The sequence below is a fragment of the Sorghum bicolor genome, chromosome 6 (assembly GCF_000003195.3).
Source record: "Sorghum bicolor cultivar BTx623 chromosome 6, Sorghum_bicolor_NCBIv3, whole genome shotgun sequence".
NCBI lineage: Eukaryota > Viridiplantae > Streptophyta > Magnoliopsida > Poales > Poaceae > Sorghum > Sorghum bicolor.
Genome location: NC_012875.2, coordinates 43,708,929 through 43,736,131, shown reverse-complemented (window position 1 = coordinate 43,736,131; position 27,203 = coordinate 43,708,929). Strand labels below are relative to the sequence as shown.

Here is a 27,203-nt window from a genome sequence, read left to right as displayed (position 1 = left end):
CTTGGGATAAATGATGAAGCATATCCAGTGCCTCCTGCTCAAATTAAATCCATGATGCATTTATGCATTGGAATAATTTAGATAGATATTTGTAAACTCACACTTACCCAAAGTGGTACGGGGCCACCACCGCTTTGCTGTCTTGAAACTTTATTAGTGAATGTCCAATGTAGAAGGCGTATTTGGCATCAAATTCAAGTTTCAACTTTCGGAGTTTCTCATCCCGTTCTGCACCTTCCAAACCCTATACCTCTGTGTTGTCATTCCCGATCCGGAATATGTGCCGATCTTCGGCTATATCTATTGGGCAGAGATAGGCATTCCTTTCTTCGGCACAATAATTTAGGTCCGAACCAAAATACATATCTTGTTGATCATATAACATTCTGCAAGACAGAAGCATGTCAGATATTGAAAATTGATGCAACTACAATGTGTGTAACTATGTAACACTTACAATGCAAATGTCGTTACGATCTGTACATCTAGCATCTCATGGTTCATTAGTGCCCACATGTCATCAAATGTAAGCATGCATTTGTCAGTACTCTGGCTAAGAAATGCTATTTGTGGTATGCGCATGCTTATGGTGTCGATGCCAGCAGAAGAGGCTCTCATGTACCAGTCATGAAACCTTTTTATACCACTTGGTTTCTTCATAAGTTTGGTCCGACTGAGTAGAGGCTTTCCCCACACGTACTTTTTGGGGATAGTCTTGTAGTCTTCTGCAGTTGGCACCTTAAAATTGACAGGAGTTATGACCTTAGGCGTTGGCACCTCTGACTTTGCTAGCTCAAAAATCTCATGCTCTTGTATTGTGCGTTTTGAAGCAATGCCTGACAAAAATCTCACTTGCCCAGCTGATTTTTTCTTTGGCTCGAATGGTGAAATCAACTTAGGTATCGGAAATACTTTCTTCTTTGGCACCTTTGGTGGCTCACTTATTGGTTCTGGATCTTTCAGTTGTGGGGAAGGGGTGGAATTGAATGGTGGTGGAGATTGTGTTGACTGTGGGGTAGAAAGATCATGGAGAGAAGATGGTTGATGGATAGGGAAAACATGGAGAGGTGATTATGGTGGGTCAGGAAGAGACTGGGGAGGTGAAGGCGGTGGGTTAGGAAGAGGATCGACATGAGCTGACGACTCTTGGGTTAGTGGCATCTCTTGAGAGGGTGGTGGTGGCTCCCTTAGTTGCACGTCCCTCCGAGGCCATAGGATGAAATTGTTTATCGCCTGTCCCAGTTTCACAATGTCCTCGGGACCAGGGATGTCTAGAATCTCGTTCTCATATCCTTGGACCACGGTTGATACCTCTACTCTACAGTAGTCTTTAGGGATGTCAGCACCATGGTATTTAGGTCCTCCTGGGATCGCTTTTCCCGTGGCTACTTCCCTTGTATGATGATTGTTAATCCCATATCTTATGACAAGGGAGCAAGGTGTAGAACTAACAATGTCATCAACTAGATAGTGATCCTTATTTGCCATAGATGCGACACTGCTTGGAATGATTGTTTCACTTGATGCCACCAACGGTTGCGACACCACTGGGACTAGCTACATTTGGGGAGCTTGAGTGCTCATTTGGGTAGCTGCATTTGACATGGCACTCGCTAGTTTCTGCATCAACTCAGGAGGAGGATTTTCTAGCAACTTCTCCATCATCTTTTGGAAGTCTTTCTTAGCCTCTTCCTGAAAATAATTTGCCATTTGATCCTTGTACCGATCACGTTTCTTATACTCATTTGCCCATTGAGGGCTGAATCCATCCTTCCATCCTTCTTTGGATGAGATGCCTCGAACACGGCCAGGATGCTCGGGGTTACCGAGGCCAACACTAAGGATGTCCCTCTCCCTTCGTGGCGTAAACTTGCCTTCCTGCTGCATGCCTGCCACAGCAAAGATGCTCTTCATTGCTTCATCAAGCATTGGGTCTTCAAAGGACACACCTGTCTCGGTTTCTTTTGTTTTCCGAGCACGGATCCAATTCGCGAACCTTTCACCGACTTACTCGGACAACACTGGCAACCCTACTGCCTTCTTCGCAGCCTCTTCTTGCCTCCATTTAGGAACTTGTTGCCGGTAACCACCTGTGCCTAGATGGTGGTGGTACTTGTTCCTCTTTGCGAGCTGGGAGTTGGCTTCGCTCCGAGCTAAGAAGTTAGGGTCATTCCTCTGCTCTAGAAAAACAGCCCACTGCCCTTTAGTAATATTGTATTTGGATGTCGGATCCATCCCTGTCTTTGCATACTTGACATTCATCTCCGACCTCTAATTTCGGAAACTAACCGCACATTGCTTCATTGTATATGCCTTCACTAAATCTTCTGGCATATTCCTAGGAAACTAGAACCTGGTCTTAATCTTATCCCAAATTTTGATCTTGTGATTATTCGACACACCGGCCCAGTTCTTAACTGTGATATCAAGAAAGTCTCTCACACAGAAACCAATTGTGTTCCTGTATTTGGGTAGGGCCTCCTCTGGAGCTAGGGGCTGTCCGGTAGGGCTCACATCTGTGATGGCATATGTGTCATCTGGAAATTGGTTTGACCCTCTCTCGCCTCGTTTCAAACCTTGTCGCTTCCTTTTCCTAGACTGACATGGCCTCTCAGGGCTCGTCGTTGCTGTCGTCGGTTCCGGTGCATCTTCGTGTGCCACTTCCTCCGGTGCGTCTTCGTGTGCCACTTCCTCCTGAGACATCATCTCTCTAAACTGAGACATTACCTCCTGAGTATAGACATGTGAATCATGGGCGTGTTTATATGTAGGAACTATGAATAGAAATCATTTAATTACATGAAATCGTGAATGTCTCTAATTTACCTCATCGGCTTCTGGATTGTAATCGGGGTCACGTGCCAATTCACGACGAGTCTTTCTCACTTCTGGAGGCTCCATGTCGTCGCTAGCTTCTTGTTCATAGGACGAACCTGATGCTTCGCCCGTTTCTACTTGTTTCATGACCTCACGAGCTTGTTCCATAGGGTCAGTTGACCCTTCTACTTGCTCCGTGGGTTGGGACTGCAGTGCTTCGTCCTTGTGCGGAGAACTCATCGCAGAAATCTATGTAATTTATACATAAAATTAAATAATTTACATACACTAATATATACACTAATATATCATACACTAATATATACATAATATATCATACACTAATATATTAAATGATTTACATATACACTACTACATATATAAACAGATTAAATTTACATACACTAATATATACACTAATATATCATACACTAATATATACATAATATATCATACACTAATATATACATAATATATCATACACTAATATATTAAATGATTTACATATACACTACTACATATATAAACAGATTAAATTTACATACACTAATATATACACTAATATATACATAATATATCATACACTAATATATTAAATGATTTACGTATACACTACTACATATATAAACAGATTAAATTTACATACACTAATATATCATACACTAATATATACATAATATATCATACACTAATATATTAAATGATTTACATATACACTACTACATATATAAACAGATTAAATTTACATACACTAATATATACACTAATATATCATACACTAATATATACATAATATATCATACACTAACATATACACTAATATATCATACACACATATATTAAATGATTTACAAAGAGATTATAACAAAAAGATAAAATTAAATTTACATATACACACTAATACGTATGCAAAGAGAAATAATAACAAGTATTTATAAAATAATAACTATGAATAAAATCACATGTAAAAGACATAATAATATTCTCTGATTTTATTTTTATTTTATCTCATTTTTAAAATTTTCTGCTGTTTTTTACGGTTTTATTCAATTTTTTCATAAAAAAATTGTTAAAAAAAAATTCCAGCCCAACAGGCCCAGCAGGCCGTCACTCCCTCTCCCTTCTCTCCCTCTCTCTGGCAGGTGGACCCCACATATCGGGGTCATCCCCTACCTCCAGTCGCCGCCGCCACCGCACCGCTCTTTCCACCACCGCACACCCCGCACCAGCCCCATCCTCTTCCACCATCGCCACCGCGGCCATCCCTTCCCCTTCCACCACCACCACCGCGGCCGCCCCCCTTCTCCGTCCGGGCAGCGCCACCATCGCGCCCCCACCACCACCGCCGCCACGTCGAGGATGCGCAGGGAGAGAGAGAGAGAGAACGCGCGAGCAGGAGAGGCTCTCACCGCGGGGCGGTGTCGGCGTCGAGGGCGGAGGAGACGGTCACCGCGCGACGACGTCGAGGTCGGCAACAACGGCGGCGATGGCGGTGGAAAATTTCGGCAGCGTGTCGGCTTAGTTTGAATGAACAGGGCGCCAGACTTAGAAAATTTTCGGACGGAGAAGACCTAGGGTTATATAGGCGGACATTAGTACAGGCGGTTGGCTTAGTCAACCGCCTGTAGAAATGGTTTCTACAGGCGGTTGACTAAGCCAACGGCCTGTACTAATGCATTTGTACAGGCGGTTTGCTTAGCCAACCGTCAGTACTAATGCATTAGTACTGGCGGTTAGCTAAGCCAACCGCCTGTACAAATGGATTTTCAATTTATTTAAAGTTTTCCTTATATATATTTTTAGAAATTATTTAAATGATTCAAAAAATCATATCTTCAAAAATATTTATCCTAAATTAGTGAAAATTTTTTTGTTGTGTTCCTCTTGACCAGAGACACATGTTAAAAATATGAAATTTTATGTTTGAGGTACTTTTGTATGCAGCTTTATTTAAAATGATTTAAATTGAATATGTGCCTCATATCTTGTTTAATACATAAATAATTCTAGGAATACCAGAAAAATGTAAATCCAATTTTGTTAGCTTTATTATAGTGTGTAAATGCTATGAAAGATATATTCCTTTGTGCAATTTATCGTTGACAATATAAATGTGAGGATCCCATATGTTTGAGCATAGTTCGGTGGAATGACTCTTATACGTTTGTGAAGCATGTATGTTATGCCTATCTCCAAATGTCTTGAAATTTTTTTGGCAAGCTTCTACACTCAAATGATAACCCCACACAAGATCTTAGGATTTTCTGGTCATGCAAGCTATTATTACATTTTTCTTTGTGCTAAATGAGATGAAAAATGGTGGACTACACATAGATCCCTCTAGGTTTTTCCACCAACCACAAGGAAGTTTTATTTTCTATGGTATATAAGACCCTGTAGAGAAATTTGGCACCATTTGGAGTCATTTCAGGGGTAGACTTAGTTCAAGCGCTAATTAGTGGGTGACGTCGCACGGAAATTCAATTAAATCGGATAAAGTAACAAACCACATCAGAAAAATCCCAAACTTGGTGGATTCATCAATGACACTAGTAACCCTTAGTAAAAGTTTGAGACCAATACGACATCAATGGCACTAGTAACCCTTACATGTAGAAATAGAAAAGGGCACATAGCATAAGGTACACATTTTATCATAAATAGATTACATGGCAAATGACAAATAAAATCTAGACAGCTACTGTTCTTTCTTGTCCATCGTGACACACCCAAGGCAACGAGCTCTGTAGAATGCTTCGCTCAACATTCCTTATCTTTACTGGATGGTCGTCTACAAAGAGAGACATGTCACTGAAACTGGTTAAATTCATCGAAGTGAGATACACCATCAACTCCGATGGCTTGTTGCTTTCTAGGGAAATCTATGTGCTTTAGATGGTTCGTAATTTTCTTCTTATCATTAGGAGAGAGGACCTGCTCAACATAGAAGACCTGTGCAGCACGGTTAGCCATTATCCATAGATCATCTTTGTAGCCTACCTTGCTTAGATCTAGAACTCTAATCCCATAGTTGTCCACTGTGACATGTTTGTCTTCAACCCATTGACACCAAAATACAGAGATCTGAAATGTACCATAGTCTAGTTCCCATATGTCCTCAACAAAGCCAAAGTAAGTTGTTTCCTCACCGGTTTCAGAGTCTAAGGCGTCGCATCGAACACCACTATTTTGTGCCATGCTCTTTTGGTCTTTGGACTTGGTACAGAACGTGAAGCCACTAATGTCATAGTTTGACAAGTCGTGACCTGGCGTGATGGCCCAGATGCCAAGACCTTGATGGTGCGTTCCTCGAGTGTTTCCCCATCTGGAATGTCCTGCTCCCTTAGCCATGAGGTGAACTGATTCTTATGTTCCTTCATTATCCATTCATCTGTGTGCCCATGATTATGTTTTTGAAGCTCTTCAATGTGTAGATTGATCAAAGGCTCCATTATCGAGAGCTGATGCAGGACGCTGTGATGTGCTTCGAGGACTGAATTGTAATCTTTTGGGACGTATGATTTCTTTCCCATCCTACCTCTTCCATTCAGCCTACCCTCGTTTCGTGACGGAGGCAAACCTATTGCAACCTAGTCTTTTAGGACCCTATTGCAGAATGGACCTCCGAACTCAATGGCCTCTTCGGTTAAGTACCCCTCTACCATAGACGCCTCTGGACGAGCACGAGTTGATACATAGCCATTTAGTATTGACATGAAGCGTTCATACGTCCACATCTCATGCAAATACATGGGACCCAATGCCTCTATTTGTGAAACCAAGTGCACCACAAGGTGAACCATCACATCGAAGAATGCTAGGGTAAAACACATCTCAAACTGTGAAACTGTCTCCACTACGAATTCCTTAAGAGACGCCAACTCATCACGTTCAATGACCCTTTGTGAGATCCTGTTGAAGAAGTAGCACAACCGTGTAACTGCAACCTTTATCCACACTGGGTTTATAGCCCTAATGGCAATAGGGAGAAAAGTAGTCAATATGACATGACAATCATGTGAGTTGTAGTTGGTGAGTGTAAGGTCTTTCATTGACACAATACTCTGTATGCTAGAGCAGAATCCAGATGGGACTTTCAATTTCTTCAACCACACACACATCTCATGTTTCTCTTCATTGTTGAGGTTGTAGCTTGCTACCGGGAGGTGGTACTTCCCATTTTCTAGCCTAACAGGGTGAAGTTATTTTTTTATGCCTAACTGTACCATGTCCAAGCATGAATTTAATCCTTCCTTTGTCTTGCCCTTCATGTCCAACAAGGTGCCAATTACGCTTTCAAACACGTTCTTCTGAACGTGCATACCATCGATCGTGTGGCAGACGTCTAACTCTGGCCAGTATTCCAAATACTCGAAGAAAATTGACTTCTTCTTGAATGTAGCCCCTGGAGCTGGCTTGACATTCTTTCTTGGTTTTCCATCTTTTGTCTTCTTCCCAAAAACAAATTTGAGTTTGCTGACTATGCTGAAACCTCTTTAGCCTTTACTGTTACCTGATGGAGCAGTAGTCTGTAGTTCACTATTATTGTCAAAGTACTTATCCATCTTTTTCAGCCGGTACCTGTGTCCTTTTGATAAGAAGCGTCTATGCCTCATGTACACTATCTTCTTAGATGCAGTTAGGGACACGTAAGCGGTGTCATCTATGCATACCACACAACCTAACTTTCCCTTGAACTGCCTGATAATGTAAAGAGAGCTGGGTAGTCATTGATCGTAACAAAGATAATTGCTCTCAGTGTGAATGATTCTTTGCGGTACTCATCGAGTATTTGAACACCTGTTGCCCATAGTATCTTCATGTCCTGCATTAAGGGCTCCAAGAAAACATCCATATCAACTCCAGATTGTGTAGGTCTAGAGATAAGGATGGTTAGTAAAAGGTACTTTCGCTTCTGCATCAACCATGGAGGGAGGTTGTAGATGGTGAGGATCACTGGCCATGTGTTGTGCTTGCTGCTCCTCTCAGCAAATGGATTCATTCCGTCAGTACTCAGTGCGAACCTAACATTCCTTGGTTCATTAGCAAAGTCCTTGTGGTTTTCATTGAAATCTTTCCACTGCTGGCCATCGGCTGGGTGCAGAAGCTTCCCATCGTCTTTGTGCTCATCAGAAGCATGCCAGCTCATAAGTTGGGCATCCTCTGGGTTAGCAAACAAGCACCTCAATCGATCGATCACAGGAAGGTACCACATCACCAAAGCAGGAATCTTTTTCTGCGCATAATAGTCTACTTCTTCCTTTTCTTTGCCGGTGGGTTTTGAACTACTCTTCTGGGTCTTTTGTTGGGCCTTCTTTCGTTTTTTGCCCTTAGGCACAGAGGCAACACACTCTTCCTCTATGTAGTCTTTATTTGTCTTGTACCTACTTGCACCACACTTGGGACAGCTGTCCAAGTCTCTATAATCATCGCCTCGATATAGGATACAATGATTTCTACAAGCGTGGATCTTCTGAACACTCATTGTGAGTGGGCTGATTAGCTTCTTTGCATAATATATGTTAGCAGGCACTTTGTTATCCTTAGGAAGCATGTCTGCGATAATGCTTAAGAACGCATCAAAGCCAGCATCAGAAAGACCATATCTAGCTTTGCACACTAACAATTTTAGCACAGACCGCAGCGCCGTGAACTCTTTGGTGCAACCCTTGGACTCATCATACAAAGGCTCTTCTGCTGCCTTCATTAGGGTCTCCATACCTTTCATGAAGAACACTGATGGATCTTCCGCATGACGACGCAACATTGCCTCTAGAAATTCTGCATCTTCCGCAGCCATGTTAGTTTCGGTGCCATCTTCATTTCCTCCAATAAAACCATGATCAGGAACATTTGGCACAACATGTTCAGTGGCTAGACCATTGGTATTAGGTTGTTGTGTCTCGTGTACGAACTCAAACCCGTCAACAATTCCAGTTGTATAAGGCGTAGAGCTACCCTCTCCATGCTTTGTCCAAATCAAGTAATCTTTCATAAATCCTCGACGGACCAGATGAGTAAGAATTTGTTGAATGTCACTAGATACAACAAGATTTCTACAATCCATGCATGTACAATGTATGTGCGTCTTTCTTGTTCTTGAAGCATGGTTTTGAGCAGCATCAATAAACCTCTGGACCTCAGTTATGTATGATGGATCTAGTCTTGATAAATTATACATCCAAAATGACCTCTCCATCACTACCTGTAAAACACCATTCATATGATCTAAGGGTTTACAAAGGATTTATCTAGGGTTTATTAGCTAGGGTTTATGGTTAAGCTTGAGATTAAAGGAAAAAACCTAAGTTACATAATTAAAAAATAATCTAAGTATAGCATAACTATATAAATACATCATTCATTATAAATAGATAGATGATGTGGAAGGTGATAATAAAAAACCTAACTACCACATAATTAAAAAAATCCACAATTATCTCTCTACATAAATATACAAAGAACACACCATTGGTTTAATCTTGTAAAAACTAGCTAAATTGAGAAGCAAACATGTTGAGAGGCATTATCCAACCATATTAAGCAACCCCATCTAACCATATCAACAAATAAAGACAAGAAGCTAGCTATTCTTCTCTCTCACTCATAAAACATACATACATGTTGATAAATAAATTGAAAATTTTATAAAGAGAGAGAGAGAGACATAAATTAGAAAACCTAAGTATAGCATAACTATATAAATACAACATTCATTATAAATAGATAGATGATGTCGAAGGTGACAATAAAAAACCTAACTATCATATAATTAAAAAAATCAACAATTATCTCTCTACATAAATATACAAGAACACACCATTGGTTTAATCTTGTAAAAACTAGCTAAATTGAGAAGCAAACATGTTGAGAGGCATTATCCAACCATATTAAGCAACCCCATCTAACCATATCAACAAATAAAGACAAGAAGCTAGCTATTCTTCTCTCTCACTCATAAAACATACATACATATTGATAAATAAATTGAAAAATTTATAAAGAGAGAGAGACATAAATTAGAAAACCTAAGTATAGCATAACTATATAAATACAACATTCATTATAAATAGATAGATGATGTGGAAGGTGACAATAAAAAACCTAACTATCATATAATTAAAAAAATCAACAATTATCTCTCTACATAAATATACAAGAACACACCATTGGTTTAATCTTGTAAAAACTAGCTAAATTGAGAAGCAAACATGTTGAGAGACATTATCCAACCATATTAAACAACCCCATCTAACCATATCAACAAATCAATCTAGCAATTCTTCTCTCTCACTCATGGTGAAACCCTAGATCCAAAAAGTGGCTCAAATTGAGCTACAATGAGCAAATTGAGGCAATAGGGACATAAACTAACCTCTTTTAGCGACCTCCTTCCTAGAAATGAAGATCAAAACCTCCCCCTTGTATTTTGAGAAATCTGGAACTCTAAAATCGCCTCCAATGGAAGGTGGGTGCGAGATACTGTGTTCTGGTCGGAGAGGAAGAAGGGGTATTTATACAGAGATAATACAAGCGGTTGCTTAAGTCAACCGCCAGTGTAAATAGAGCATTTACATAAGTCAACCGCCTGTGATAAACGTTTCCACAGGCGGCCGAAAATCTCTGACGCCGCCCGATTTATATCACAGGCGCGTCGTAACTAGAACCGCCTGTGGTATAAAAATGGGGCGCCAGCTATGAGCCTCTTTCTACTAGTGCATTGTCATATCATATCAGTTGACTACCAACAAAAATCAAAATTATAAAATGAATGAAAGAGATCAGCGGCGTGGAGAAGCTAGCTAGCTTACGTACCCTTACCAAAAGCTTTAAGCAGATAAAAAATACGGCGTCCGCCCGAGCAAGGCACCGGGGGCTTGCATAAAAAAATGATCTCTCTCGGTACAAGGAGAGGCGACGTGGTGATAGGTCGCCGGCGGATTTGCCGAGTTGTTGGCGCGCGCGCTGCTGTGGTGTCGGCTCCGGGCGTCGGCGGCGCCGCGGCGGCCACGCCCGGGAATTCGACCGGTACAAGGGACGCCATATGGCTTCTTCCTTCTTCCTTCTTCCTTCCTGATGGCGGGGGAGGCTACCCAAGCCGCCTATATGAAAGGTCCTAATATGGCTAGAGGGGGGTGAATAGCCTATTTAAAAAATCTACAAACTCACTAGAGCAAGAGGTTAGTAAATAACAAAGCGAAGCTTTTTCCTCTAGCTCTAATAGGGTGTTTGCAAGCCACCTATCCAACAATTTTAGTTGATATAATCACTAGGCACACAAGAGCTATGTCACTACTTACACTAGAAAGCTACCTAAAGTTTCTATACAACTAAGTAAGCTACTCTAGTTTGCGGGAATGTAAAGGAGATGGTTTGAACTTTATACCGCCGCGTAGAGGGGATGAACCAATCAATAATATGAAGTCCAATCACCGAGAGAAATCCAATGAACAATCACAAGAGACACACAATTTTTCTCCCGAGGTTCACGTGCTTGCCGGCACGCTACGTCCCCGTTGTGTCGACCAACACTTGGTGGTTCGATGGCTAAGAGGTGTAGCACGAACCTCGTCCTTACTAGGACACCACAAGAACCTACCCACAAGTGAGGTAACTCAATGACACGAGCAATCCACTAGAGTTACCTTTCGGCTCTCCGCCGGGGAAGGTACAAGACCCCTAACAATCTCCGGGAGAGGCCACGAACAATCACCAACTCGTGCCAATGCTCCTCCGCTGCTACAAGCCGTCTTGGTGGCGGCAACCACCAAGAGTAACAAGAAAACCGTAGCTAGAACGATCCCCAAGTGTCACTAGATGCAATCACTCAAGCAAATACACTTGGAATCACTCTCAATCTCACAAAAATGTAAAATCTATGAAGGAGATGAGTGGGAGGTGTTTGCTTAGGCTCACAAGTATGTCAAGTATGTTAGAATGCCAAGAGGGTGAGCCCTAAGCCGGCCAACAACTATCTATAGACCCCTCAAACAAATAGAGCCGTTGGCTCTTTCACTGGGAAAAACTCGAGGTCACCGGACGCTCTTAAAGGGGCACCGGACGCTCAACACCAGCGTCCGGTGCTCCTAAGTCAGCCACGTGTCACCTTTCGAAACGCTCGTGTCAGAGTCTAACGGTCACCTGCAGTGCACCGGACGCTGAGCAAGTTAGCATCGGATGCGTCTAGTGCACACCGGACTCATGCGCAGAGAGCTCCGCAAACTCGCAGGGTCACCGGACGCAAGCCACCGGACGCGTCCGGTGCACACCAGACCCATGCGCAGAGAGGATCGCAAAACGCCCGCACACCGGACGCGCACCACCGGACGCTCAAGCCAGCGTTCGGTGCCTATCGTCCGGTGCCTTACCCTAGCTGGGCCAGGCACTGTCTGCACCGGACACTCAGACTTAGCGTCTGGTGCCTCAGTGGCCAGCGTCCGGTGAGTGTTTTCTCAGCGAGAAACACTCCCGCGACTTCTCCAAATTTCCCACCGGCGCAATAGAAAATATGCACTTCATTTTTTCGAAAAGCGCCGAATCCCACCGAGCAAACTCGGCGGGAGGGAGAGAGGAACCCATCCTCTTTCAAAGAGTACCCTTCAAACTTCAACTCCCTTCTCAAAGAGTGCCAACACCACAAAGTGTGTACCAACATGTGCACGTGTGTTAGCATTTTCACAAACATTTTTCTTCGAAGGAGTTAAGTTAGCTCACTAGGTTCTAAATGCATGCACATGAATAATGACACCTAGTGGCACTTGATAACCGCTTAGCCAAAGAGTTCCCCTTTTTATAATACGGCTATCTATCCTAAATGTGATCACACCCTCTATGGTGTCTTGATCACCAAAATCAAAACCCTAAGCAATACCTTTGCCTTGAACTCCATAGGGTTTTGTTTTTCTCTTTCTTCTTTTTCAAGTTGAGCACTTGATCATCTTGTGGTTATCACCATCATCACCATGATCATCACTTGCTCCTTCACTTGGCATGTACCAACCTCATTAAGTCTATACACACTTAGCATAGAGGTTAGTATTAGGGTTTCATCAATTATCCAAAACCAAACTAGGGCTTTCAATCTCCCCCTTTTTGGTAATTGATGACAACCCTTTTTACAAAGATTTTCAATAAAATTTTCTTGGATTCATGTTGCTTGCCCAAACATTTTACCATGTGCAAAGGTTATGGACAAGTTTCATAAACCCAAATTGGTAGCAATTACTCCCCCTACATATGTGCTAATAGTTTGGATTTGAAAGCTTGCACATATGCTTGAATAGGAAATATAGGAGTCAATTTCTACCAAATGATGCTAAGGTGTAAAGAATGGACCTTTGAAGCGTGATACCAATCAGAGTTGCCAATATACACCATCCTTAGCACCATTAGTAACTAGACATTCACAAAGACTAGAACACCCCGTGAGATCAACATTATAGATAAGGTTCTAGTACCACTTGTGAAGCAAATTATAGTCTAGTTACACTACCTATGCATGCTAGTTCTTCATTTCATCAATCAAGCCTACAACTAGCATACACCACACAAGCAAGATATCGGAGAGAAAGCTTCTAAAGCTAGTGCAAATGCAAGCAACCATATGTGATGCACACACAAATGCAACATACAAGTTTATGAGCTTGCTCCCCCTACTTGTGTGCTTCAAAATTTTAATTGATCCCCTTCTTTTATCATGTTACTCCCCTATCTTAAATCTTTTGTAATTTCTCTCCCCCTTAAGCAAATCTTTGGGAAATTCTCTCCTCCTTTGTCATCAAAGACCACAAAAGGTGAGCTCAAAATTTTAGATAGGTTAGTGTGAAACCATGTGAAGTGAGATCATTTTCCCAAATTGGTCCAATCTAGATTACTTGCTTAAGATATTTAACTCGGTTTGATCCAAGGACAAACTTCTTCACACCTCCAAATAAGGGTTATCTTGTACCATGTTGAGTTAAACACTTAAAGCTCATATTCTAGATCAAACACTAGGATTGCAAGCCCACAAACATGTCATACAATGCCTTTCTTAGCTTGTAAACATGGTTGGGTTTCTTGTCATCTTCAAAACCGGGAGGTTGCTCAACATAAACTTCTTCATTGATATAGCCATTGAGAAATGCACTCTTTACATCCATTTGATATAACTTGATGTTATGAGCACAAGCATAAGCCAACAAGATCCTAAATGCTTACAATCTTGCAACCGGGGCATATGTTTCACCAAAGTCAAGACCTTCAACTTGAGTATAGCCTTGTGCTACCAATCTTGCTTTGTTCCTTACAACTATCCCATCTTGATCTTGCTTGTTGCGAAAGACCCATCTAGTACCAATGATATTGTGATCACTAGGCCTCTCAACTAACTCCCATACTTGATTCCTCTTGAAATTGTTAAGCTCTTCATGCATAGCATTGACCCAATCAACATCTCTCAATGCTTCATCAATCTTCTTTGGCTCAATGTGAGACACAAAGGAGAAATGCTCACAAAATGATGCTAATCTTGATCTAGTTTGCACTCCTCTTTGAATGTCACCTATGATATGATCCAATGGGTGATCTCTTGCAATGTTTGTTGGTTGGAGTATTTGCACTTGATTGCTTGCACTTGGTTGATCATGAGATGATGTATTAGCTTGTTGATCTTGCACTTCTGTACCACTTGTACTAGCTTGATTTTGATCATGAGAGCCACTAGCTTGCACATTAGAGGTAGGAAGCACTTGATCTTTGTCATCTTCAACATCAATCACCTCTCTAGGCCTTAAATCACCAATATCCATATTCTTCATTGCATCGGCCAATTGAGTGCCTCTCACATCATCTAGATTCTCATCTTCCTCTTGAGAGCCATTTGTTTCATCAAACTCAACATCATGCACCTCTTCAAGAGTACCACTAGCCAAATTCCACACTCTATAAGCTTTGCTAGTAGTGGAGTAACCAAGCAAGAAACCTTCATCACATTTCTTTTCAAATTTACTCAATCTAGTGCCTTTCTTCAATATGTAGCATTTGCAACCAAAAACCCGAAAGTATGCAATGTTGGGCTTTCTTCCATTCAAGAGCTCATATGGAGTCTTCTCCATCATTGGGTGACAATAGAGTCGGTTGCTATAGTAGCAAGCCGTGTTGATTGCTTCGGCCCAAAAAGAATGACTCACATTGTACTCACTCAACATTGATCTTGCCATGTCAATCAAGGTTCTATTCTTCCTCTCAACAAGACCATTTGATTGTGGAGTATACTTGGCCGAGAATTGATGCCTAATACCAAACTCATCACAAAGCTCATCAACTCTTGTGTTCTTGAATTCACTTCCATTGTCACTTCTCACTTTCTTGATGGTTGTTTCAAACTCATTATGTATTGTCTTGACAAATGATTTTAAGGTTGCAAAGGCATCACTCTTGTCACTAAGAAAGAATACCCATGTGTATCTTGTGAAATCATCCACTATCACAAATCCATATTTATTTCCACCAATGCTTGTGTATGTGGTTGGTCCAAATAGATCCATGTGCAACAACTCAAATGCCTTGCATGTACTCATGATACTTTTCTTTGGATGAGTGTTGCCAACTTGTTTTCTGGCTTGACATGCACTACAAAGCTTGTCTTTCTCAAATGTGACATCTTTCAAGCCTCTAACAAGATCATGCTTGACTAACTTGTTCAATTGTTTCATTCCAACATGACCAAGCCTTCTATGCCATAACCAACCCATGCTAGATTTAGTGAGCAAGCATGTTGATAATTGAGCTTCACTAGCATTGAAATCAACCAAGTATAGATTCTCATATCTAAAGCCTTTGAATATCAAGTTAGAGCCATCTACACTTATGATCTCTACATCATCAACTCCAAATATGCATTTGAAACCAAGATCACAAAGTTGAGCTACGGATAGCAAATTGAAGTTCAAGCTCTCTACTAGTAGCACAATGGAAATGCTCAAGTCATTGGATATAGCAATTTTACCAAGCCCTTTGACCTTGCCTTTGCCATTGTCACCAAATGTGATACTATCAACACCATTGTCATCATTTGGATTGATTGAATTGAACATTCTTGAATCACCGGTCATGTGTTGTGTGCACCCACTATCAAGCACCCAATGCCTTCCTCCGGCTTTATAGTTTACCTACAAAACAAATCAATGTTTCTTAGGTACCCATACTTGTTTGGGTCCTTGGAGGTTAGTGACTAAGCTCTTTGGTACCCAAATGGCCTTCTTCTTTGGACCCACAATTGGTGTACCAACAAACTTAGCATGCACACCCTTCTCACCCTTGGTAAGCACATAACAAGAATCAAAAGGAATGTAAGGTACATTAGCATTTTTCTTGTTCTTGTTCATTTTATTGCAATTAAGCTCTAGGTGCCCAACTTGCTTGCATCTATTGCAATACCGACTATTGCTCTTCACGAAGCTAGGCTTGTGAGTTGCAAAGGCTTTCTTGCCCTTCTTGGGGGTATAGCCTAATCCCTCTTTGTTGAGAGAAAACCTTTGGCTACCCAAGCACTTTAGCAATCGGGCCTCACCACCATAGGCCTTGCCTAGGGCGTGAGTGAGCTCATCCACCTCTCTCTTGAGAGTCTCATTCTCAACCTTTAGTGAAACATCACAAGTGACACTAACACTAGAAGTAGAGGTAGAGTTGGTGGTGGTGGATGAAGACCTACAAGAAGAGTTAGTGGCAACAACAATAGGTAGGTTGGGTGATTCTTTAATTAAGTCACATATTGTGCCCACATCACATGATACAACAACCTTTTCCTTGTTCTCTTCTAACAACAAGGAGTGAGCTTTCTCAAGCTTGGTGTGAGCCTTGCCAAGCTTCTCATGGGCTTCCACTAGCCTCTCATGATTAGCATTGAGCTCATCAAAGGATTGCTCAAGAGCTTTTAACTTCTTGGCCAATTCTTTGCACTTCTTGTTTTTAGATTGAATAAGAGAATCGGTTTGTTCTAACATGTCCATGAGTTGTTCATTAGTGAATTCATTTTCATCATCACTATCACTATCATGTTCATGTTCACTTTCACTTTCACTCTCATCATATTGTACCTTGTGGCCCTTGGCCATGAAGCATGAAGGAGTGTCGAAGAGTGATGGCTTGTTGATAGCAATGCTTGCAAGCGCCTTCTTCTTGGATGCCTTGTCATCATCGCTAGAATCATCATCCGAAGAAGCATCACTATCCCATGTCACAACATAGGATCCACCCTTCTTCTTCTTCTTGAAAACCATCTTCTTCTCTTTCTTTTCTTTGTTCTCTTTCTTGTTCTTCTTGTCATGCTCATCATGATCACTATTGTATGGACAATCCGCCACAATATGATCGGGGCTTTTGCACTTGTAGCATAGCCTCACATATTCCTTGTTCTTGGAGTTGTCCCTTCTCTTCCTTGTATGGTAGCCCTTCTTCTTCATCATCTTGCCAAATTTGCAAACAAAGAGTGCTAGTGCTTCGTCATCACTATCATCATTGGAGCACTCCTCATCACTTGATTCTTCCTTCTTGGCCTTGCCCTTGTTCTTGCTCTTGGATGAAGAGCTAGCTTTGAATGCTACACTCTTCTTCTTTTTGTCATGATCATCCTTCTTCATGACCTCATCATCATCATTGTCATTGTATTGATCTTCGGTCATGACATCTCCAAGTACCTCATTGGGAGATACGCCGGTCAATCCACCTCTAAAGATGATTGTTCTCAATGTCTTGAACCTCTTGGGCAAGCACATCAAGAACTTGTGAATGAAGTCCTCATCCTTTACTTTCTCACCAAGGCCCTTGAGATCATTGATGATGACTTGGAGCCTATAGAACATCTCCGGTATAGACTCATCATCCTTCATCTTGAAGTTGGATAGCTTGTCCTTGAGCATATATAATTTGGCACTTTTTACCGTTGTAGTGCCCTCATATGTTTCTTCTAGTCTTGTCCACACTTCACTAGCCTTCTCAAGATCTTTGACTTGTTCAAACACCTTTGAATCAATGCCATTATAGATTGTGTTGAGAGCCATAGTATTGCATTGCTTGTTTGCTCTCTCATTGTCGGTGGGGTTAGTGGGGTCAAGGATCACAAAATCATTCTCCGTGACTTCCCACACTCTATCATTGATTGATCCAAGGTACATCTTCATTTTTCTCTTCCAATAGTCAAAAGAGCTTGTTCCATCAAAGAACGGTGGTTTGCCCCCAACATGGTTGAACACTATTTGAGCCATAATTTGAGCACCTAGGTTGTTAAGCCTTCACAAACGGTGACCACGGCTCCGATACCACTTGAAAGGTCCTAATATGGCTAGAGGGAGGGTGAATAGCCTATTTAAAAAATCTACAAACTCACTAGAGCAAGAGGTTAGTAAATAACAAAGCGAAGCTTTTTCCTCTAGCTCTAATAGGGTGTTTGCAAGCCATCTATCCAACAATTTTAGTTGATATAATCACTAGGCACACAAGAGCTATGTCACTACTTACACTAGAAAGCTACCTAAAGTTTCTATACAAGTAAGTAAGCTACTCTAGTTTGCGGGAATGTAAAGGAGATGGTTTGAACTTTATACCGCCGCGTAGAGGGGATGAACCAATCAATAATATGAAGTCCAATCACCGGGAGAAATCCAATGAACAATCACAATGGAGACACACAATTTTTCTCCCGAGGTTCACGTGCTTGCCGGCACGCTACGTCCCCGTTGTGTCGACCAACACTTGGTGGTTCGGTGGCTAAGAGGTGTAGCACGAACCTCGTCCTCACTAGGACACCACAAGAACCTACCCACAAGTGAGGTAACTCAATGACACGAGCAATCCACTAGAGTTACCTTTCGGCTCTCCGTCGGGGAAGGTACAAGACCCCTAACAATCTCTGAGAGAGGCCACGAACAATCACCAACTCGTGCCAATGCTCCTCCGCTGCTCCAAGCCATCTAGGTGGCGGCAATCACCAAGAGTAACAAGAAAACCGCAGCTAGAACGATCCCCAAGTGTCACTAGATGCAATCACTCAAGCAAATGCACTTAGAATCACTTCCAATCTCACAAAGATGTAAAATCTATGAAGGAGATGAGTGGGAGGTGTTTGCTTAGGCTCACAAGTATGTCAAGTATGTTAGAATGCCAAGAGGGTGAGCCCTAAGCCGGCCAACAACTATTTATAGACCCCTCAAACAAATAGAGTTGTTGGCTCTTTCACTGGGCAAAACTCGGGGTCACCGGACGCTCTTAAAGGGGCACCGGACGCTCAACACCAGCGTCCGGTGCTCCTAAGTCAGCCGCGTGTCACCTTTCAAAACGCTCGTGTCAGAGTCTAACGGTCACCTGCAGTGCACCGGACGCTTAGCAAGTTAGCATCGGACGCGTCCGGTGCACACCGGACTCATGCGCAGAGAGCTCCGCAAACTCGCAGGGTCACCGGACGCAAGCCACCGGACGCGTCCGGTGCACACCGGACCCATGCGCAGAGAGGATCGCAAAACGCACGCACACCGGACGCACACCACCGGACGCTCAAGCCAGCGTCCGGTGCCTATCGTCCGGTGCCTTACCCTAGCTGGGCCAGGCACTGTCTGCACCGGACGCTCAGACTTAGCGTCCGGTGCCTCAGTGGCCAGCGTCCGGTGAGTGTTTTCTCAGCGAGAAACACTCTCGCGACTTCTCCAAATTTCCCACCGGCGCAATAGAAAATATGCACTTCATTTTCTCGAAAAGCGCCGAATCCCGCCGAGCAAACTCGGCGGGAGGGAGAGAGGAACCCATCCTCTTTCTACCCTTCAAACTTCAACTCCCTTCTCAAAGAGTGACAACACCACAAAGTGTGTACCAACATGTGCACGTGTGTTAGCATTTTCACAAACATTTTTCTTCGAAGGAGTTAAGTTAGCTCACTAGGTTCTAAATGCATGCACATGAATAATGACACCTAGTGGCACTTGATAACCGCTTAGCCAAAGAGTTCCCCTTTTTATAATACGGCTATCTATCCTAAATGTGATCACACCCTCTATGGTGTCTTGATCACCAAAATCAAAACCCTAAGCAATACCTTTGCCTTGAACTCCAAAGGGTTTTGTTTTTCTCTTTCTTCTTTTCCAAGTTGAGCACTTGATCATCTTGTGGTTATCACCATGATCATCACTTGCTCCTTCACTTGGCATGTACCAACCTCATTAAGTCTATACACACTTAGCATAGAGGTTAGTATTAGGGTTTCATCAATTATCCAAAACCAAACTAGGGCTTTCACTATATAAATGACCGAGCCAAGTGGAAACCAAGGACACCCAGCTCGTCTCCAACCCGTGTCTGCCTCGCACCAATTTGGAAAAAAACGTACTCTCTACTAAAGAGCAACTCCAGCCCAAGTCCTTTAAATTTTTATTTACAGGCTATGATAAAAAAAAGTAGGGGCTCAAATTAAGACCCAACTCTAATAAAAAAACAGGTCAAGTCCTTATCTCACATGGGATCCACCTGTCATTGACAAATCCTACATCAAGTCCACCATTTGTAATTCTTGTCTTGATTTATGAGTGGGGAGAGAAAAGTGGGTGAGACCCACTGGATAGGGGTTCTGGATGTGAGGGGCTGAAACTATAATTTGGGTGGACATGAAAAATGCGAGCCCAAGTAGGATGTGGGTTGGAGTTGATTTTTTTGGATTAAGTCCCTAGTTTTGGAATAGAGACTTGTTTAGGAGGTGGGCTGGAGTTGCTCAGTTTCATCATATAGTCCATAACAGTAAACCTCTACAATCTATTTCTATCTACAACTAAATAAAAAGAATAAAAGTAAGACTATTTTTTGGTGTGATATTCTTTCTTTCCGTCCGTCCGCTTCACCCTGCGATTCCGCGACTCCAACCCGTGCACCTATCTGCGCCGTCAGGTGGGGCCACATTGATCCTGCGATCGCGAAGTAGCAAAGATTGCCACGGATCCTGCTCCCTTCCTCATGCGATCCCCGCTCAGAATTTCCCTTGCTCCCCATCGCATGCATTGCTCCAGATCGATTAGGAAGGCTATCCCAAATCTTCGCTCTTATGTCCATGGGTTCCCCCTCCCCCAACTACGATCCACACTGCCATTGCCTCAATCGAGCCTACACCCACAAGCCACGATCATGCCCACGATTGAGTCCACCTCTGTGGCTCCATCATCACCAGCTGTGGATCGATCCTCCCGGCACAGCAGAGGATCGATTCTCCCAGCCACGATGGTTTGCGTGTGATTCAACCTCACTAGGATCGTGCACGACATCGACGGGTGGGGGGTTCAAGTTCAACCAGGTGTACGCCATGGGTGGCTACGTCATGATGCAAGGACTGCTAAGATCTTCGAGGAGGTACGGTGGTGCGACCTCACCATGAGCGTCGCCGGCATTGCGCAGGCCGTAGATGGTGGACAACAACGTGGGCATCATCGATCGCTCCTTTGGGTTCCACACGGCGTTGGAGGCAGCGCAGCGAGCCAGCACTGCGGCGAACGACGTGGGGCTCATGAAGCTCATGGGCCAGAGCACAAGCCACATTGCGATGTACGCCATGCTCAGCATCCACGAGGTCGACTGCCGCCTCATCCCGAGGAGGATGGCTGGCGGGTTGTTCGAGTTCCTGTACTGCGTCCATTCTCGAGGAAGGCCACACCGCATGGTCATCCTCGCCGAGGGCGCTGGGCAGCGCCTCATTCCGAGACCCGACCCACAGCAGCAGCAGCACGACAAGTCTGGCAACCCGGTGTTTTTGAACATCGGCGCGTGGCTCAAGGCCGAGCTGGGGGCTTTGGTGGCCGAATGTTTCAGGCGGAGGAGCACGTCGGGGAGCTGCTTACGTTGAAGTACATCGACCCGACGTACATGGTCCACGCCGTGGCGGCCGACAACCTAGACTGAACACTGCTGGCACATTCGGCGATCCACGGCGCTGTGGCGGGGTACACGGGTTTCATGCCGGAGCCAATCAACTGACAATGGCAGCAAAGGCTACATCCCCAGTTCAGCTCGTATGCGCGTGCCCTTATGTGTCTCAGCCTATAAAACCTGGATCCGATGAATCGTGGTTATAGAGTCCAAGTGCTCCCCTAATTCCAAGAAGCTCTTGGTTGAGGATGCTGTTGCTTTAGAGTTTAGGTAACTAGAGCAACTTCACAGTTTGTTATATGCCGGTAAAGTCTATTTTGCCCTTAAATGCCCTGAATCTACACAGTGCTCGGGTTTCATTGATGTAGGGAATTCATGTTTTTGTGTGCATTCTTTAAGCAGAAGTAGAGCAACTTCGAGAAATTTGTGATTATAGGACTCCAATCGTGTGGGTTTCGCTATAATAGAACTCTAAACATTTGCTTCGCTAAAACGACTCCAGAATCATTAACGCTTTGCTATTATAACATTTGGGACTTAAACTGAACGTTTTGTACTCAAATCTCTTCCAAACTTGAAATATTTTCAATTAATGGCTATATTGCCCCTAGGGGCTAATAAACAACCTGCTGCTAGCGTCTAGCCGACTGCTGCTAGCGTCTAGCCGACTGCTGCTAGCGCCTGGCCGGCTGCTGCTGCTTGTCACAACCACAAATGTAATACAAACAAGCAAAAATATAGATCCAAGTCATAGATTCAACCATGATTATAACACAAACGAGATCATCTAATAAATCCACAATTTGTAGCAATCACAACCACATGTTATAAGACAATAATCCAAGGTGCATGAATAAAACACGAGTTTACATCTCATCAAACACTAAAAAAAATTCATTCGATGCGTAGCTTTCTCTTGGGAGTCATCTTCTTTGGTGCCGCAGTCATAGTCATGGGAGTACTAGCGTCGGGTTGTGAAGATGTGCCATCTCCCAATAACATGTAAGTTTGCTGCACATAAATTGGAAACATAATTAGATGTATGAAAACACTACTGTATGGTTCATTTGTAATAAAAAATTACCTTCTTGTCACTCTCCTTGAACTATCACGTAGGATTTGTTCTCTAGTCTATACATACATACATAGATGATGTGGTCGTTCACGCCCCCCTCGTCTCGCTCCCTGCGTGTCTTGTCACGGCCAACGCGCGATTTCTCTTTCGGCTCTCGATCTCCCGTTCCTGCGATCCAAACAAACTTTGGACGAGATCAGCCCCGACCCTGCATCCTCATCGGATCGACCTGCGCGCCACCTCTCTCCGCCTCACGACGCGCGCCCTGCCCGCCTGATCATGGGACGCCATCGCCCTGACCGCGCCACGGCGATGCGATGCCGCGCGCTCCAGCGCTAGCACCCGGGCGCCACCCATTGCCAAACCCGATGCAGCGCCCACGCTGCCACCCTACGAACGCATGCACGTACATTCTATTTTTATAAACATCGGAAAAAACTAAGTTGAATGAGTAAAAAATCACCACAGACGTTTTGTTGTTGATAAACTTATCGCCTATCACTAAAGCCGAGTGGACATATTCCACCTCAAGAAGCTGTAGCTCGGTTAGCAGCCCCAAAGCCCACGTGCGTGGCCGTCGGCCCGGCCTCTCCTCACGAGACGCCGCTCTAGTCCTCAAAGGCCTCAAGCCACACGCACGCTGAGCCTCTCGCCTACCTCCGGCCACACGCGGGCAGAGCCGTGCTCTTTGCCCTCGCCCATGCATGCCTCGGCTGAGGAAGGAGGTCGCGAGGGGACTGGGAGTGCGCTACCTTATCGCCGGACGCCGGATTTGGTACGGTCCCTCCACACACCAGGACTTGCGCCCGTGATGATCGCGGAACCGGGAGCTTGCGGTCATGGCGTCGCCGCCTCCAAACCACGGGGGCGCAAAGGGCGGCATGCATCTGTGCGGACGCAGGGCGATAGATGAAGCATGCTGCATACCAGGTGAGCAAACACCTCAGGCACCGTGTCCATGACTGCTGCTGTTACCGTCCTGATTCCTCAAGAGACCCTGTTGTTTACCATGGTCCATGGTCACCATTTTTGTTGCAGGTCCCTGTTATAAACTTTTTCACAGCTTTTTGTTAGGATCCGTATCTATAGTTCGGTTTAGTATGTCAGGCGTGTTTCAGTTAATGTTACGTTACTGGCTTACTGCTTCACACTGCTATAGTGCTATGGGTCTCAAACCTCGTTGTATTTCTGAAACGTTGTCGAATAGAATAATTTCATTTCTGAAAGACTGAAAACTTAGCACAATCTCAGTGTATCAATGAGCTAGCAAGAAAACAATATACAGCTAAATATACCATCTTACATGATACATAGAAATGACAGACATCATGTCAGTTGCTTACATCTAACAGCTATGGAGAGAACTGCCACCGCTCTGTAACATTTTGTAAGTTGTGATCGACCACAACAAAGACGGAACTAACAGGATAGATCTCTGCGACACCTGACCTGATGTAAACCTACCAACCGTCGTCTCTTCGCAGCTCTCCAGGTCCTGGTCTCCTGGATGTGCTATTGAGAGTTTAGGCACGCATGCCATTTCAGTCCTCGATTTTCTCAAACTAAAATATGCAGCAGCGTGTCCAGAGAGCAAGGTCAATCTGTAATCTGTCAGCTCTGCCTGACGGACAAAGCTACTGATCTTCTTTGATTTAACCGTCCCAGCCATGCTGTATCTATGCCTCGCATTACTTCCATTGCATAAAAATCCTGCTGGTCTTCTGGGAAGACATGAGGCAAGTAGCAGGCTGTCAATTTCAGGGGCGGTGGCCAATCTGTAGCAGCATCATCTTTGCATGCATCATTAGCTGAGCTATGCAACCTGTACTCGTGTGCGGAAACATAGCACTCAAAAACGACTATAATGAGTCCCTCCGGAAATTTGTACGATGCCTCGGCTGTTCGTTTTGCTGAAAAGCTAGGCTAAAAAGTATTATTCGCTGATTTGTTTTGAGAGAACATTTTATCATCCGTGTAAATTTGCTGGACGTTAGTTCTGCAGCACACTGGATCTCGGCGGCATGACTGAGTAAGCCGGGCATAGACATCTGGGGCGTGAGACGAATAAGAGGGCATACCGGTGATGTCTTGGAAATTAGGCAGGAGAGTGAGTTCCCTTATGGCAGATTCAATGACGATACTGAATAGAGACGCCAATAAGTGCAAGCATCTAGTTGCGATTGCAAACATGTCTATGCTTTCTGATAGACGTAGCATCAGCAACAGATTAAAACATTTCTCTAGACTCTAGAGTGTCGGTCCTCGTAGACATATCACATATGACAGCAGTGCTTCGACACCACGCTCTTCGAAACATATATGGGCCATATATAACATTCACGAAATTGAATTCCTTGCACCATTTTATTTTCATACCCGAGAGTTTTTCTTTCAGGCCTCGTTCGTTTTGGTTGGAACGGCCTATTTGAAGTCAAGCTGGACAAGAAATAGTCGTTCGGTTAGATACGATTTGAAATGGAAACTAATTAATTTAGGCCTTTTTCCCTCCTCTTTCGTCTGGACTGGAGATAGATCCTCCTAGGTCCGGAATGGAGATAGATCCTCCTAGTAGGTCCAAAACATAACCAGGCCTTGAACGAGCGAACACCTGTAACCACCTTAGGCCTTGTTCTGCTCCACAGGAACCATTACTGCCCTTAAACAGTTTTGGGCCAGGATCAAATGGATCCAGTTCCTCCACTCATTCCTCCACTCGGGCGAGGAACCGATCCAGATGGTAGAAGGTCCGGTTTTATTCTGGGCCGTGGAGACTAGAAAAGAGAAGCCAGTTTTTGTTTCTGGCCAGTTTTCGTTCCAGGCCAGCCCAAAACAAATACACATTTTAGTTTCTATCTGGATTGAAAACGGGATACAATAATCCACCTAGATGGGCCCGGAAACAAGTTAATATGGTAGAAACGAACAAGGCCTTATCCGGTCCTTCGAACATTTCCAGGACAGGAACAAAAACTAAGGAAACGAAGGAGGCCTTAAGAAGTTGCATGACAAGAAGAATGCAAAAGGTGTGGTGCCGAAGCGAGCAGCCAGATTCCACGTCCCTTAGGCCATGTTCGGTTCGTTCAGAACAATTCCCGGCTAGAGGCTTTCTTCAGTAATTTATAAACGGTTTCGACTCGGGACGACCTGGAACGACCCTAACTGAATAGAGCCTTACAAATTTGCCAGCACAATCTGCAAAGTATTCAAACCTTCGAACATGAGAGGAACTCAAGCACCCATCTTTGTTCAAGCCAACAATAGATGATATGCAGAAAAGCTTAGGAGGAATAACCCTTGCAGGGTTAGAGAAATGCATTACCCCTTATGGCCCTGTATCTTGGCCTTCCGTTGCTTCCCTCTGGCATCTGTTGAGAAGATGCATTCCCCACTTGAACAGCCTCCTTCGGCACAACAATGCGATATCTGTGATTGGTAGCTTTGCTGACCTCTCTAGAGCAAGCTCTAGTTCGGAGAGTGGTAAAGTTTATTTTGCTCTTGAGAGCATGTGCCCTTACTCTTCCACCCATTAGATTTGCTTTGAGAAGTGTGCAAACACACATCTCTATTTCAAGCCTGTCGACGATGAGCTCTTGTGTTGGGTACCGTAATAAGGGATACCCAAATTAGAGCAACAAAAAACGTGAAGGAACATACTAATTATAATCATCAGGGCCTCGGGCATAAGTTCCGACTCGCCCGACCCCCCAGGGCCTCGGACGCAAGTTCCGACTCGCCCGACCCCTCAGGGCCTCGGACGCAAGTTCCGACTCGCCCGACCCCTCAGGTCCTCGGACGCCAGTTCCGACTCGCCCGATCCTGTCCAGGCTCGGGCGCCGGATCCCACTCCACCTGGTCAATAAGACTTCCCCCGACATGACGGAGGCGACGGCCCCCATAACGCGGCAGGGCAAGGCGACGACTGTTTCAACCACCCCAGTCACTGTGGCCTTACCTCTGTCACTATACATCCTTACCCCTGTTCACTGTAGCACACTACCGCACAGTAGAAAGGGAATGGGTGAAGTAAAGCAGCACCACTGTTTGTGGTCATTTCCCACTGTTGACAGGATATGCAGCAGTGCCGGCGATCCGACCCCCGCGATCCCTACAGGGTTCGGTAACCCTCTACAGGAGCAGCCATGCCGTCAACCATCCCTCAAGGACGAGGTGGACCAGCCTCAACAGGGTCGGGACTGTGGTTTTACCATTCAATAAGAGAAATCTACTCATGTAAATACCTGGTCTTCCCTTGAGGCTATAAAAGGGGAGCCAGGGTTCGCAATTAGGGACGGAGAACCCACGCACACAACACTCTTTCACAGAGCAACAGCCCGCACTCTGTCCACACCAAGCCGAGACCTGGGACTTAGCCCTCTCTCGCAACCAGCTTGTACCCCCTACTGCAAGCACCTTTGGGTGCAAGGTTATACAGAAT

At 44.0% G+C, this 27,203-nt stretch overlaps 1 long non-coding RNA gene and 1 pseudogene across 1 annotated transcript; one reads left to right on the top strand and one right to left on the bottom strand.

Moving 5' to 3' along the window:
• On the top strand, nt 21,233-21,801 carry LOC8077575 (annotated as a pseudogene).
• On the bottom strand, nt 22,432-23,087 carry LOC110436113. The gene is made up of 2 exons (XR_002453787.1): nt 22,778-23,087; nt 22,432-22,704 (listed from the first exon to the last, which is right to left on the bottom strand). It is a non-coding gene; the product is annotated as an uncharacterized LOC110436113 (long non-coding RNA).